Consider the following 17,328-nt stretch of genomic DNA (forward strand, 5'->3'; position numbering starts at 1 on the left):
GTAGTCAAACCATACAATTTTTTTTCCTATTTCGCCATGTCATTTATTTGTTATGTTTACTAAAATAAATATACTTAAAATATTTATATTTTAAAATAAGATAGAATTTAATTACTTTTTTATTTTTATTATTACTCTAATAAATGTGAAAAGAGATTAATGTCGTAAAAAAATATATCAAATGGAGATCAAATAATGAATAAGGTAAATGTCAAATTATAATTCTAATCGACGTTTTCTTAAAAAACCATGCTAAAGACAACATGACAAGTAATGAGCTAAACCGAGAATATTTACCAAAAATTAAAAAATAGTATTTCTTCGTTTAAATAGAAAATCAATTTCTACTTTGTTTCGTTTTAAACATGTAAAATTAATTTAATAATTTGAATTAGAATTATCCAAATCAAAATTTGATAAAAAATAATAAGTATTTTACACCTTTAAATTAATCGAATTAAAATTGAAAGTATCAACTGATGCTTAAATATTGCTATTGTTTTATCTCAAAGAGAGGAAAATAGTTTCTTTTTAAACAAGTCTTCTTTTTTAAAAAATATTAATAAATTTACCGATTTTGTATTCATAGCAAACATTAATATAATAAAGTTTTAGATACGGAAAGACAAACTACAATGTTATATTAATCGTGTTTTGAACATAATATATATATATATATATATATATATATATATATATATATATATATATATATATATATATATATTACTATTATATATAAGAGGGAATGTGAGGACTTTTGTAGTCCTCACAATAATTTCCCAAATTTTTAAAAACTTTTTCATTAATTACTTATATGTCCTAATTTTATTTATTTAAGTCAATTTTTTTTTGTTTTTTGTTTTTAAAGTCTACTTTTCAAAAGCTATCGAGCTCTAGGACTTTTGTAGTCCTTACAATAATTTTCAAATTTTTTTAAAACTTTTTAATTAATTACTTTTAGGTCCTAATCTTATTTATTTATGTCAATTTTTTTGTTTTTGTTTTTAAAGTCTACTTTTCAAAAGCTATCGAACCTCCTACCTCATTTTTCACGTTCTTTGATTTTTTGATTGGTGCTCGATATCCGCATTTGAGCCCAATTAATCCAGATAATTCGCACTGCATCGCGCCTATTCGGGGGGAGCGCTTCCTCCAAAGATTTTTTTCCATATCCATGTTCGAACCCCTAATCCCTAATTAAGAGAGGAGTAGCTCCATCTGCTGTACAAGTTAAATTATGTATTTGTCTTAAAAGTTCATTAACTATATATAGATTATTTATTTAGAATTAAATAACTTCAGAAAATTAGGATACATAAGTTATAATGTCAAATTTCGGTTCCAAATTTGATTTGAATTAAATAATTTCATCAAAATGGAAGTTAAAATATTAAAGGAGTGGAATGAAAATTTTGCTTTTTATATAACTACCCACTTGTTGACTACAAATGTAGTATATGGTTGTTGTTGTTGTTATTGTACACTTGTACTAACACAAATTATATTCTTTAGTTAAAATATCTCGTTTTTATATTCAGCTTAGGGCTGAAGACGGCCTCACATAACTAGTATATATATATATATAATCACTATCCAAACACAGCTACATACACATAGATGCACTATAATCTAAAGTGTTGGGCAGTCTATATAAGACGGCATAGCCGTCTAGTTATAACTATATAGAAGCATGGGTTTAGACCCATGCTTCGTCGTCCGTAGTCCCAAAAAAAAAAAAAAAAAAAAAAGTGAACCCCATATTAAAAAAATAAATAATGTCAAAATAAAAAAGTGCAGACTTTGTATTCATAGCAAATACTAATATAATAAAGTTTTAGATACGGAGCACAAACTACAATGTTATATTAATCGTGTTTAGAACATAGTGTGTATATATATATATATGCAAAAAAACAGTGCAAACTAATAATGTAAAAAAAAAAAAAAAAAAGTGCACCCCATATTAAAAAATCAAACAATATTCATGTAATTTCCAAAGTATCCCATTAAGTCAATAATGATGGATTCATTACCACATGCGTATCAATCCATTAGTGGGAGCAAATGAAATTATTGTACAGCAAAAACCATGGACCCCATATTATTGCTTTTCTTCAAAAGGTTAACTAGTCAAACCATACAATTTTCTTTCTTTTTTATATTAGCCTGAGATCTAATCTAGATATTGAACTGTTGTATTTGCTATTCCGCCATGTCATTTATTTATTATGTTTACTAAAATAAATATACTTAAAATATTTATATTTTAAAATAAGATAGGATGTAATTACTTTTTCATTTTTATTCTTACTTTAATAAATGTGAAAAGAGATTAATGTCGTAAAAAAAAAAATCAAATGGAGATCAAATAATGAATAAGGTAAATTAGTCAAATTATAATTCTAATCGACGTTTTCTTAAAAAACCATGCAAAAGACAACATGACAAGTAAAATGAGCTAAACCGAGAATATTTACCAAAAATTAAAAAATAGTATTTCTTCGTTTAAATAGAAAAATCAATTTCTACTTTGTTTCGTTTTAAACATGTAAAATTAATTTAATAATTTGAATTAGAATTATCCAAATCAAAATTTGATAAAAAATAATAAGTATTTTACACCTTTAAATTAATCGAATTAAAATTGAAAGTATCAACCGATTCTTAAATATTGCCATTGTTTTATCTCAAAAAGAGGAAAATAGTTTCCTTTTAAACAAGTCTTCTTTTTAAAAAAATATTAATAAATTTTTGCCGATTTTGTATTCGTAGCAAACACTAATATAATAAAGTTTTAGATACGGAGCACAAACTACAATGTTATATTAATCGTGTTTTGAACATAGTATATATATATATATATATATATATATATATATATATATATATATATATATTTATATATATACACATACATACATAAAAATAGTACAAACTTATGTATGTTTATTAGCAATATATATATATATATATATATATATATATATACATACATTTTATCACTATCCAAACACAACTACATACACATAGATACACTGTAATCTAAAGTGTTGGGCCCGTGCGCAGCACGGGCATAGATCGTCTAGTAATTTAACTATGTAATAAGCATGAGTCCCTTGGACGACCAAGGGTAATCCAGTAAATGTGGCGTTGGTCCTCAGGGGTATTTTCGGTATTCTACAACAATCTGGAATGATCCATATTTAAAAAAAAAAAAAATAATAATGGGCTGGACCAATGGTACGAAGACACAAATTGTAGACCATCCGGATCGTACCATAGAATTATCTTTCATAATCTTTTTTACACTCCTTCTTGCATCGTTCTTCTCCAGTAAAAGTGCTCCTTCTCTCGAGACAAGAAAAAGGTGACCTTCTTCTTTCATAATCTTTTCTTCCTTTTGTTTGCTTAGATTCTTATTCTTCTTTCTTTGTTTATCTCTCCTGTGTTTTATTTCTTTTTCCTCTTTCGTTTTTGCTACGTTTTTGGGGGTTTTCACAGGTGATTTTTGGTTTCAAGCCGCAAAAGGGAGGGGAATGGATATTTCTTTGCGTCTTTTTAATTTTTTTTTATTATATATGTGTTTCAGAGCAAAACTTACGGGTTTGATCTACTTTAATTTCCATTAAGTTGCTCTTTGTGCTGCATGTGTTCGCTATGGCTTGAGATAAACAGTGGGACTTAATTTGCAGCATTTGGAACTTGCTAATTTAGTTTTTATTCTGCTGTTTCAAAATTAATTTTTGCCATTCTTCTAAGGTTTTCTAAGTATGCAGATTTTGTCATCGTCTTCACTCTCTACTATTCTTTCTAATTATTAAGTGAAATTATTTTAAGTCAATTTTTTTATTTTTTCTCTTGTCAAATTAACGTTATTTGTCATGTCATTTATTCAGAGGTCGGTCTATTTGTCCTTTCGTTTTTTGCTTTTTGGGTTTTGCTGATTTGGGGTGTCATTTTATTTATTTCTGTATGATTTCTTTGGTATTTATTTTATTCTTGCTGCTCTGTTTGGTTGTGGATTTTAAGCATTTTGCACTTCTAGAATGTTTGTTCTAGAAAATTAATTATCGACCACTTTGGCTTTCGCAGGATTTTCAAAATCAAATTTCCTCAAGCGAAGAAAGCAAGAAAATACTCTGACTGATAGGGGTAAATTCTCAATTTCTTCTATCCTATATGTTTAGTTATAATGCTTAATGCTTGCGCTTTCCATACTATATTATGGTAAATTGACATCTGTGCTTTAACATCAAATTAAACATTAGGATTGCGAAAATTCCAGTTTTAACAAAAGAACTCTATTAAACGCTTGACATCAGATGTCCGACAAAAATAGTGAAAGAAACCTTAGACGCCGTATCGCTTATCGAGCAATGCCGAACAAAATAAGCTCTATCGAACGCCGTCGTGCGGCCCTATTCCACAAGTTAAGGCGTCGTCTTTCTGAAAATTCTTCTACTAGCCACTCCATGCACATTGATTCTTCCCCTGAACCTCCAAACTTGATTCCATTGCCGACTACTACCTTCATTAGAGACGGACTTTCTACTCCTCCTGCCAAGGAACAACCAACTCAATGTGCCAGTGTGTATGAAATAGGTTAGCGTAAATTAACTTTAAGAATTTAAAGCTGCAGCTAGATAGTTATTCACTATAGTTGATATGTTAATCCTTGCAGGATCGACATCCGGAACATGTAATGACCGTTCTAGCTTATGCCAATCACTACCAATCGTTAGAGGTCTTTTTTTAATCATAATCATATTGTTGCATTACTTATCCCATTTTCCTAGGTTTGACTCTTACTAAACTACACTAAAGTATGCAGACATAGGTCAACACTGATGGGTTGTTGGAATATCAAAAAACTACCTTGTAGTCCTTCCATTTTAAAGAAAGTTCCAAACTGCAAATTTTGTAAAGCCAGGAGATTTCAATATGAACCTCCTAGCTTCTCGCATAAAGAAAGGTTCAAATGAAATTAGTTTCTCTTTGATTTACTTCCAAGTTAAAAAAGCCTTTACTTAGGTGTCACCGATGAATCCAATCATTTCCGTACTTATGTAAGAACATATAATAACATGTTTGCTTTTACTTCACTCAGAGTAAAGTACAATAAGAGTTAAACCGAACTCAAGGTATCTATACCTTTAAAGTTCAAGGACAAATGTACCATTTTATAAACAACCTCATTCCCTCCAATAATGAAGCAAGAAACCTAACTTTATTTTTATGACAACGAGGACAATATAGTTAATAAAATGGCCTTTTGAAAAATCTCGAATGCATCGCTTATTGCAAAGTTGATAGACATTCTAAAAGTTAATCCATACTCTATGTTTCGAAATCTTTAACGGCATTCCAAACCTGTCCAATTTCTATATTGCACTTAAATGTGATTCGCCTTGGACCAACGAACATACAATTTACCCGAGTTGTCTCGAAGTTGAATTATATGGGTTGACGATGATTCTAACAATGTTATCTCATCACCGCATATTCGAATTTACACCTATTGTGATAGCCCATTGGTACGCTATCATTATGGTTGTTATGACCCATTACAATATCCTTTATTGTTTCCCTACGGAGAAAATGGGTGGCACTGTGGCATCCAAAAAATTGTAGAAAAACGTAGCTCTTCCAGGAATCGTTCTTCCCACAATCAAGAGCAACTTCCTTGTGTCTCTAACTGGTGCTCAATTGATGGGCTTCTTAACGTCGAAGAGGAAATCTTGCAGAAAGAGAGACGTAAGAAAAACAATGTATCATGTCGTGAATATTACTGCTATAAACTTCAGATTAGAGACGATGAAGATAATGGAACTTTACATTCTGGAAGGTTATTCCAACAATATTCTGTAGATGAATTTATAAAAGTGGAAACACAAAGATTGGACTTTTTGTTGTTCAATCAAGATTTGTTTAGGCTTGAAATATTGGCAGGTCCTAGGGATCTTCTAAGGCAGGGTGAAAGAGACGCTTTAAAAATAGGCATAAAAACATTCCTTCCTGCTAGCTTTACTGGAGGTCCAAGAGACATGCGGCGTCGATATATAGACGCTATTGCGTTAGTGCAACGCTTTGGTAAACCTGATATCTTCCTAACAATGACATGCAATCCTTCATGGCCAGAAATAGAAGATCTCTTACTACCTACTGATGAAGTCCAAAACACTCGCATTTAATAAGCCGTACATTTAAAGCAAAGGTAGAAGAACTAAAGTCAGACATCGTTAAAAAAGGTATATTTGGAAAAGTGGCAGCTTTTATGTACACTATAGAATTCCAAAAACGAGGTCTCCCACATGCTCATTTCCTTATCATACTTGCTGATGAATACAAATTATTAACACCTAACGCTTATGATAAAGTTATTTGCGAAATACCAAACCCCGACACAAATCATTATTTACATTCATTGGTTATTAAGCATATGATGCATACGGCCTTGCGGAAGTTTAAATCCTAAAAGCCCATGCATGATAAAGACGGGACACTGTAAATTTAAATATCCCAAAAGTTATGCCCCTGAAACATGTAAAGGTAAGAATTCTTACCCAATTTACAGAAGGCAAGATACCGGAAATTTTTTCAAGGTTAGAACTCAATATCTCGACAATTCATGGGTTGTTCCTTACAATCCATATCTATTAAGCAAGTTCAATTGTCACATAAATGTTGAAATTTGCTCGGATGTTAAAGTTGTCAAATATATCTATAAATACATTTGTAAGAGGCATGATAAAATTGCTTTCCATGTACATAGTAATGATTCTGATGTAGAAATAGACGAAATAAGAGACTATCGATCAGCTAGATGGGTTTCACCGCCAGAAGCTATGTGGCGTTTGTTCGCCTTTCCTATTAGTGAAATGAATCCAATGTCTACCATCTTCATCTTCGCCTTCATCTTAAGGAACAACAATATGTTTCCTTTAAGACAACCGCAACTCTAAACTCGGCCTTAAATAATCCTACAACCGCAAAAACAATGTTAACGAGAATTCTTTTCAATGAATGCAACAAATGCCTTTTGCAAATGAACTTAACTTACTATACAAAGAATTCCCCCAATACTTTGTCTGGTCAACAAGCGATAGAATGTGGACACGAAGAATACAAGGCAATGTTATTGGTCGTATTGTCACTTGTCATCCAACAGAAGGAGAAAGGTACTATCTTCGACTATTGTTGATGAACATAAGAGGACCAAAATCCTACGAAGATCTTAGAACCGTTAATGGAAGATGTTGTAGCACGTTAGAAGTGCTAGAAAAAGAGGCTTGCTAGCTTGTGACAACAACTTAATTGAATGTATGTCAGAAGCTACTAATTACCAAATGCCATACAGTTTGAGACGTTTATTTGCAACACTATTAGTTTATTGTAACCCTGATAATCCGAAAGGATTATGGGAAAGATTTGAATCTTCTATGTCTGAAGATTTTACAACTACACCAAACATACAAACAAACAACATTCGTTATTTAGTGCTAAATCAGATTAACGACTTTTTACATTCAATGGGACGTGATATTAATGAATTTAAACTTATATCAGAAAAAATCTCACCTTCCACCTCTTTTACTGGAATTCAAGAGGCTAGAGACATCCACTTGGAAAGAAACATAGTTGTGACTGAAGAGGATTTATTACTATACAAAAAATTGAATAAAGAGCAACAAACAAAGATATCATGCAATCCTTAATAGGATATTTTCGAATGGAACAGCGCTTTTTTATTGATGGTCCTGGAGGAACCGGAAAAACCTTTTTATATCGTGCTTTACTAGCTACTGTACGATCTAAAGGATTTATAGCATTAGCAACAGCAACTTCTGGTGTTGCAGCTTCCGTCCTCCCAGGAAGACGAACTGCTCACTCACGTTTTAAATTTCCTATTGACACAAATAAAAGTCATAGCTGTAATATTAGTAAACAAAGTTCACTTGCATCTTTAATTCGAGATGCAAAGCTAATAGTATGGGACGAATTATCTATGGCAAAAAAAAATGGCTTGTCCAGACTTTTGACTTACTTTTGAGAGATATTACAGACTCAAATACACTCTTTGGCGGAAAGGTCTTGTTTTCAGTGGTGACTTTAGACAAACTTTGCCAGTTGTACAGAGCGGGAAAAGAGAGGACTTTATTCATGAATGTCTATTAAACTCAAACATCTGGGATCTTCTAGAAAAATATCGACTGTCAAAAAATATGCGTGCCAGAATTGATCCTACATTCTGTGAGTATTTACTGAGAATCGAGAGATGGCAGGGAAAAGGTTAATGAAGATAATAAAATTGAAATTCCAGAATCTTTTCTCATTCCATTTACAAACAAAAAAGAATCATTGAACATCTTGTTCAAAACTATTCATCCCAATGTAAACACACTCATCCACGATACATCCTGTGGAAGATTTCCAAAGCAAATTTGACCAGAAGCTGTTCAGAATTCAAGTGAAGAAGCCATTTGGCCGTGCTTCATCCACATCATCTTCAAAACTGTATATCCAGTCATGCATTGAAAAGGAAAACATTATTCATTCTCTCCAAACACCAGCCACAAGATCAATCAATATCGTCGAAAGCAAGAAAAGGAAAAAAGAACATGTATCTTCCCATGATACAAAAACAAACCTCGCCAACCGAACAAGGTGAATCAATCAAGATGAAACGGTAAACTCGGAGCCAACAACTCAAAGTGAAAAGGAAATGAAGGTCACCACCACATTTCTTCTTCTCAATCTTTCTATAAATATATATCACAGCTTTCATTAACAACTATCATCTTCTTTTTACACAGGTTAACCAACTAATTTTGCAACCACTTTTGGCTTTCATGGAACAAAGGTAATTACAATGAAAATTCTTATCATTTATCACTTAGATATTTCACCTACTTCATCTCAAGCATTTTGGTTTAAACTTGCGATCTTTGTTTGGTAATCTTTAGCAAATTTACTTTTTCATTTACTTCCCTTAATTTATGCTCAGCATCTAGACATTGATATTGGTGATCCTTTATATTTAGCTGATTGCTTAATTTTCCCCTCTTCCCAACAACTACTCCTCACTAAATTTTTTTAAATACTTATCAACAGTTGTTTTGCAGGAAAATGAAGTGTTCACTATAACTTACTCAATTTTTGGCTTGTACATAGATTTCCAGTAACTTCTATAGTCATGGAATAAAGGTCAGTCTCTGCTATGTTGCTTTCTTCCCCAATTTTCAGGTTCTAACATCATATCTGTTTGTAAATTAATGTATTACCTACAGATCTACCATTTTTTTTGCCCTGCTGATTTAACTGTGGAGTATACAAATTACCCACTCTATTGTAATACCTTTGATGTTGAATCAAAGCCCTCTGGCAATTGAAAACATATACTATCCCATAGCCTTCAAACCACTTCATTATTACTCGTGTTTAAATTTTAATTAAGAAACTTCATGAAACGCTTGAAGAATAGATGTCGAAATAAACAAAATAACACCCCAAAACAGCAAACGAAAAAAAAAAAGGCAGCACCTCTAGGACGAGGTCGAGAAGAATATACTGCGAGAATATCTCATCTCTAAAAATTGCTATTTTCGTTCACACATACTTTTGCATACTATTTCAGGATACATGCTTCAATTTGTTCAAGTATCTGTTGGGTACTCATTTTGTAGATGCTTTGTGTATTCCATGTGACTTCAGGTTAAAGTTGTAGTATTTCTTTTATTATTATCAGTTGGAATTGCTCCGAACTACAATTTAGCAAGTTCCATGTGTGAATAACACAATTAACATTGATACCATCAATCAAATACCATTTACCCTATCAAAAATCACTAGAAACTTGTCAAACTCCAGTGTCCAATCAGTTGTGACTAAAAACGTTCCTTTGATTTTTCAGTGATGAAATCTGCTAATGTATCTTCAGACACATTTATCCACGAAAAACAAAAGATTATGTATGAAGAGATTGTTTACATTGATAGCTACTAAAAATATAAGTTATCTTTCCAATTAGATGTGTGGGAACATGATCAAGTATTTGAATATGTTCTAAATATAGGAAGCACCAGCTGTTGTTAAATCCTACTATGACAAAAGAATTGTAGGATGTCCAGGAAGTGAAGGCAGTAAGTCTTATCTCTGTTACAGATTTTTTCCTTTAGCCAGTTCACTTAATCTTTTAAGTTGTTTTCTAATTTGTTTACTGTGTTTTTTCTTACGTAAAGCTCAATTCCATGGCTACTTCTTCAGCTTATTTTTGTTGTCCTGCAACTTCTACTACTGGAAAGAAACATGTTTTCCCAAATGGGTCAGCTGGATTCTGATATGGGTACTAATGGTAAAGTTTATTCACTGCACTATTTGATTTTTCATTCTTCGTTAAGTTTTTGTTCCTGCTTGTGTACTGTATAGATCCTTGGAGTTTAGTTTGAGATATTGAAGTGAATGTCTTGATTGCACGTTTGCGTTTTTTCTTTGAGTCTTGCTGTTAAACTTGGATCATTTGACTTAAAGTGGTGGCATTTAAACTGTGTTGTAAAATTCAGAAGTTTTAGTGGAAGATAGGATGTTTAACAATGTCCGCAGACTTCTAGGTTGATGTTTCTTTGTACTTTCCTGTATTCTTTTGTATCATAGATTTCTTCATCTAAAACGAATAATGACTAGCAAACTAGGACTGTTGTTTTGCTTTGCAAAGAATACTCCCAATGCATCACATCCAAACCATTAATCCAATAAAAGAGTGAGCAGCCATAGGTCAGACGAATGGATTCTTAATAATCTTCTTGAACTGGAATGCAAAAACAAGTGCACCAAAGCAACCGAATTTACTCTGAAACAAAACTGTTAACCAAAGCAGGATGTTGGATCATATTATCAAGTTCTAGACTGTAAAGGAATTGGTAGAAATATGAGTTAATAGTCCTTGCTGTTCTTTATGTGAAAGGCAATGGCACACACCCCCCACCCTCAATTTTTTAGAGCAAAGGGACATCCCAATTTTTCTGCCAAGTTCTTAGCTGATTTTAACTTTCTTCTTTAAACTTTATTTATATTTACAGTATTACTTTACTATCTACTAGATTATGTAAGTTTATTCCTTCAATTTCTTCGCAGGTCATGAAAGTTGCCGGGTCATGAAAGAGTTTTATCTTTCAAGAGCATACTTATATGAGCCCAACCTCATACAAATGTTGGAGCACCTACAATCTTTGTACTTTTGTCTTTCCTGCAAACTATTCATGTAACTTTGTTCCACAAATGTATGTAATATACTATGAACCATGTTATGTTAATATTTAGTCTAATCATCTCTCCTTTATTTGCATCTCAGTAGTAACTAACGCCCGTGCCTTGCACGGGCACAAACCATCTAGTAATTATATAGAAGCATGGGTTTTGAAAGTGGATCGTCGTCATGCCAGCTTCAGGAGCTCTTTCGGAATTTCAATTAATTATCAGCTTTAAGGCTGTTGTACCAAATGGTATTGCTCACGTACATTTCATTTGTTAGACAAAACACCCAACTAACATTTCCTTAATTCCCCATACGTCCCCTCAAAGAAACATATAGTTTGCCTGAGTTTGTGGGCGCCACTTGACTTTATCCCACAGACTTTCTGAAACATGGGTCCCATTTAATTCTTAGGTTTGTTTATTGACATGGAATGAACCGTTCATGTATTTTAACATGAATTGTTCATGATATTCAAAATTAAATATTGGAATTTCCAACTTTAGAAAGGCATGTACTATTGAAAACAACTTTCATGTACAATTGCTTAAAATAAGCGAAACAATATGACAATAAATGTAATTCGAGTGATGAACTACGGGTAATTGCTTTCTCATTGTAGAGAATTATTTGGAATTATTATTTAACAGAAGTAATGTTTTAACTTAGTTGCATATTGTTATTTCATGAAATTATATAGATTAATTTTAAGAAAAATAAAACTATTTGAAGCCTTTAACAAACTTTTGAGAAATCTGGTAGAAACAACACCTTTTTGGTTAAGGAGTTGTCATTTTTTTTTTTGGTTACTTATATACAATTCATACCATAATTGAAATGAAAAAATGAATTGCCTTCATGAAATTTGTTGAAATTAGATTTGGTTTGAACTTGGAAAAGGGAGATTTTCACAATCGTAAATGAATATTCCTCATATTTAATATAATCGCATTTACAAGCAATATTCTTGCTTTAACAACAAAATGACATCCATCAGATAAAAACTCTTCTATACACACTAATTAAGATAAAAAGATATGTAAAAGTAGAACCACTAAAATAAAGAAATATGGTCATTTGTTAAGTTTACTGCTTGAAAGAATTGCCCAAAGCCTTTTCACATGACATAATATATTGTGGACCGGAGAAGAAATAACTTTAAGGTAGAATAAGAACATTTTTTTGCGCGGAGTGCCCTTCTTTTGGGGTGGTCTTTAAATTTTGCCCCTCATATTTGAAATGTTTAAATTTTGCCCTTCGGCTAACACCCATAGGTCCCCTGTGTTCGAACCCACGCGCGAAATTTTAAAAAAAATTCGCAAGCGCTTTAAATTTTATTATGCCGCCAATAAAGATACACTTGTTAAGGAATTACACATTTTATGCCGACCGCATACTCATGCCTTATGGGCGGACTTGGCATAAGTATGCGGTCCCGATAACTTTGATAATTCCTTCACAAAGTTATCGGTGGGGGCATACTTTTAATGGGCAAACTTTTATGCCGGACCGCATAACTGTGAAGGAATTATCAAAGTTATACCGGACCGCTAAGATACTTATGCCAAGTCCGCCCATAAGGCATAAGTATGCGGGTCCGCATAACTTGGTAATTCCTTCACAAAGTTATGCGGTGGGGGCATACTTTTAACGGGCAAACTTTTATGTCGGATCCTAAGATAAACTTTTGAATGAATTATCAAAGTTATGCGGACCGTGATACTTATGCCAAGTCCGCCCATAAGGCATAAGTATGCCGGGTCCCGCATAACTTTGATAATTCCTTCACAAAGTGTATGCCGTTGGGGGCATAGCGAAATTTAAACTTGCCTTGCGAATTTTTTTTTAAAATTTTGATTGCGCGTGGTTCGAACCTGGAACCTATGGGTTTATGCGAAGGGCAAAATTTAAAGATTTCAAATATGAGGGCAAAATTTAAAGACCACCCAACGAAGGGCACTCGCGAATTGCCCGAATAAGAATTATTAAAGATGTCAACATTAAGGTTCTGACCAAACAGAAAAATTATAACTCTAAAATAACTAACGGGAAACTAAGCTCAATCCTTGATTCTAAATGAACTTAAAGTAAGGTAAATGTGTCACCTAGCTAGGTTTCAACTGATTTACAATTCTCTTCTTAATCACAGACTTAACAAATTCTTTCCCATATAAATTGCTCAAACACAACTCCAAGCTATATAAAATTGGCAAGTAAATAAAAATGTAATTTTTACTTGGCATAACTTACTATGTTACATATTTATGGAACATAACTATACTTTTTAATTATTAAGTTTAGTAGCTATAATATTATATTTTTACAACTTATAGCTGTCCACTTTTTTAACCACTCCCCTCATCCCTATTTTTTAGCTACACACGTTTCTCTCTCTTCCATTTTCCTAAATTTACTTTTCTAACTCCCAATCTCCCCTAATTTCGTGCTTTTCAAATCGCCATCGATTTGGTTCACTTCCTTTTTTTTACTCGTATTAACTACTCATTAATTTCAACCTTTAGAGTCCCAATTCAACTCTATTACCTAAAATATGTAAGATTTTCTTTTATTTTTTGCCTAAAACATAGAAGACTCAAACAGCTCATCCCATCATCATCATCACCATTCCGTGGCGATGTTGTGCCAAAGGATGTGAATGCTGTTGTGGCTACCATCAAGACTAAGCGCACCATCCAATTTGTTGACTGGTGCCCTACTGGATTCAAGTGTGGTATCAACTATCAGCCACCAACTGTTGTTCCTGGAGGTGATCTTGCCAAGGTGCAAAGGGCTGTATGTATGATTTATTTGTTGGGTTGTATTTTCCTTTTGGTGTTCTGTTGCTGCATTTTAGGTGTATCCACTGCTATTTTGTATTTCAATGGTGTCTTCTGTGTTGAAATATGACTTCTGCTGCTATGAAAGTCAATGGTTGAACTTGTTTGTGCCGAAACCTTCTGTTGATGAGCAAGATGATGGAGAGGTATTTTTTCTTATTAATGACCCTATTTTTCACTTCACGAGATATGTATTTTAAGTATATTATTATCATACTTTCTGATGAACTTCAATTAATTTTTCGTTTTTTCAATTCAACAGATCTATATTTTGCATGCATTTTAAGTATATTTTTGTCGTATTTTTTATTATTTCAATTAGTTTTTGTGTTTTTAATTGTGTGTTATATATTTTTTTTACCTAATTTGTTACTTGCATTTTAAGTATTTTTTTACCGTATTTTCGATGAACTTGATTAATTTTTCATTTTTTCAATTCAACGGTATCCGTATTTTGCGTACATTTTAAGTATATTTTTGTCGTATTTTTTATTATTTCAATTAGTTTGTGTTTTTAATTGTCTGTTATATATTTTTTCTGCCTAATTTGTTACTTGTAAATTTATGCGATTTTGAATTTGTGTTTACTTTTTATCAAAGTATATTTTGTAGTATATATTCAGTGTATTTTTACAGCACAGTCACACATTGTTGTAGTGACAACCACAGTGCATTTGACATTGATATATTTGCATTATATTTATAGTATATTTTAAGTATATCTTGAATGAGTTGTTATTTATTGTGGTTAATTTGTTATGTTGTTATTTTTTCATGTTTTGTTAATGCAAAGTTTCAGTATATCTTGACGCATTCCAAATTTAAAATTGATGCAAAGTTTCTCCAGTATGAGATACGACGCAAATCGACAAGGCAACCCTGAATGCATTTATTGATAACGAGCAACCACCAATACCCTGTCAAGGCTACCGTTGATTATGATGCAGTGATTTTAGTAGATGTTCAGGAGTAGATTTGTAGACAGAACAGTTTATGTTTTAAGTTATTTTTTTTTCTCCAACTTTTTTTTGATGTATAACATCACTATTGCGTCATTATTTTTATGAAGATTTTAGAAGAAGTTTTATGTATTTTGGTAATGATCCCGCTTGTTGTATAGTCTAATCATAGATTTGAATTCTCTTTTTATTACATTTATATTTTTCTTGTACAGTTACTGCTAAAAACTTATAAAGTGCATTTCAATATCAAGTTTGTATTTCCTACATGTTTTCACTATATTTTATTGATGAACCAGGAAGAGTTCTATGCATTTTCTCTATATATTCATGGTACACTTGAATTCATTATTTAACCATAAAATTCATTTTTCTGTACAATATACTTCAAAAATTAAAGAACAATTTTATTACTCCTAAAAATACACACAAAATACAAATGAAATATATTGTAAATATATTCATTACGATTCAAATCTTACGGATAAATTAGAATACACTCAAAAATACAATCATAATACATATAAAATACAGTGAATCAAAAGCCACCCTTAGGGATTAAAGTTTTTTTATGGAGTCAAGTTTTCCCATCTTATTAAAGTTACTAAATAATATTCAATATCGACTTATTGCACTCAATAACTAATATTTTTTGTAACGAACATTTTGATTTTTAATAATGTAATTTCATTGAATATTTTTAATAACGAACACAAAACCGATGGTCATAGCATCAGGAGATAATCTCAACTTGTCACTATGCAATTCAGTTGATGAACAAATCAAGCTTTGCGTGATTTATGGAACATTAAAAAGAGATTTTTTTTTTTTTAGTTATATTTCAGAAAAAATATGAAGAGAGTTATTGAATTCAAATTTTATGTGAATGATTAGATGTTGAATGAGATATGTGATTAGATATGAAAGAGAATGAGATCTGCGTGATTTATGGGACATTAAAAAGCAGTTTCTCGTTAGTTTGCAAAAGATTTTTTTCCTTAAATAGAGGCATTATTTGCTCAACTTGATTAGTGTATTTAGTCCGTATTTTGGCTATATTTATGCGACGCGTCAGGACCTAAATATAGGAAGAATCACTACGAATTGTAAATAATAACTTGTAGTTATAACTTGTTAGCCAAATATTAAAAGGTAGCTATTTAAGAAAATTTTACAATAAAAATCACATAAAATTATAGATGGACTTGGGCCCGTGCTGGCAATTTTGAGGGGCATCACAGTCATTTCACAAAAATTCATGCATTGCACACTTGCGCTTATAAGCCTCAAAGCTTGGACATAAATTTCTTATGCCAAACACCAAAGCCTATTTATGATTTGTTTTTAAGTTAATAGATTTAGCTGTATATAAAGGTGATAAATGAAGTGGGCCAAGCCTACATGTACAATTAGTTACGTGTAAGCTAATGGAAGGATGCCTATTTTACTTTCTTTGTTTTCCAATTTGGTTTTGATATCTTTTCTTGAAAATTGATTAGGTGGCAATACTTGGATACGTATTACATGCTGCTAATACGTTGCTATGGAAAAGTCTACATAAATTCTTACTGTTCCTTCATAATTAAGGAGTTGATATTATAAGTTAAGTGATAGCGGTTTGGTCCGTCTGGGAACAACAAAGTGTACTTCTCATATTTTTTTTCCCTTTTAAACCAACGTTGCTGCATATGTATGTCTATATGTACGTATAGGATGTATCTCTATCTTCTCATAATAGTTTTAACTACAATAGCAAATCCTTACAATATCAAGTGAATCGAAGATTTTTTCATAGCAAAGTAAAGTGGAAGAAGAGTATTTCTTGGCATTTAAGTTAATAATTAAATTTCTTATGACAAAAAATCCAAACCTCTTTTTCTAAATGCGTGTCTCAATTGACGTGACATCTCACGTGGCCCCACGTTACCCCACTACAAGTGCTCCTCCTAAATACTTTGTGTCATTGTTGATTATACTCATTTCTGTTCCATTTTTTAATAAGGTGATATTTCCAATTTTGTCTCATTGAAACGAAAGGTACATAAAAAAGTTAGAATTAAGTGTTATTTGCACATGTAATTACTCACTTTAAATGGTTGTATAATTTTAATTAACTCATTTAATTACTACAATTTATATTACATTGACTGTTGTTAGCGTCTTTTGGTTCTGTTTTAAGGTAGCACATTATCTAATCGTGAATAAAAATCTCTTTGGAATCTCTCTTTGCTTACTGTACTAAATTAAAATGATATGCATATATATATATATATATATAGAC

At 31.8% G+C, this 17,328-nt stretch overlaps 1 long non-coding RNA gene across 1 annotated transcript; it reads left to right on the forward strand.

Annotated features, from left to right (window-relative positions):
- The first annotated feature begins 8,425 nt into the window (after nt 1–8,425).
- Nucleotides 8,426–10,138, forward strand: LOC132054394 (uncharacterized). Its single transcript, XR_009414285.1, has 4 exons — nt 8,426–8,731; nt 8,817–8,863; nt 9,115–9,207; nt 10,076–10,138. It is a non-coding gene; the product is annotated as an uncharacterized LOC132054394 (long non-coding RNA).
- The last annotated feature ends 7,190 nt before the right edge of the window (nt 10,139–17,328 follow it).

Source organism: Lycium ferocissimum, chromosome 4, assembly GCF_029784015.1.
Source record: "Lycium ferocissimum isolate CSIRO_LF1 chromosome 4, AGI_CSIRO_Lferr_CH_V1, whole genome shotgun sequence".
NCBI lineage: Eukaryota > Viridiplantae > Streptophyta > Magnoliopsida > Solanales > Solanaceae > Lycium > Lycium ferocissimum.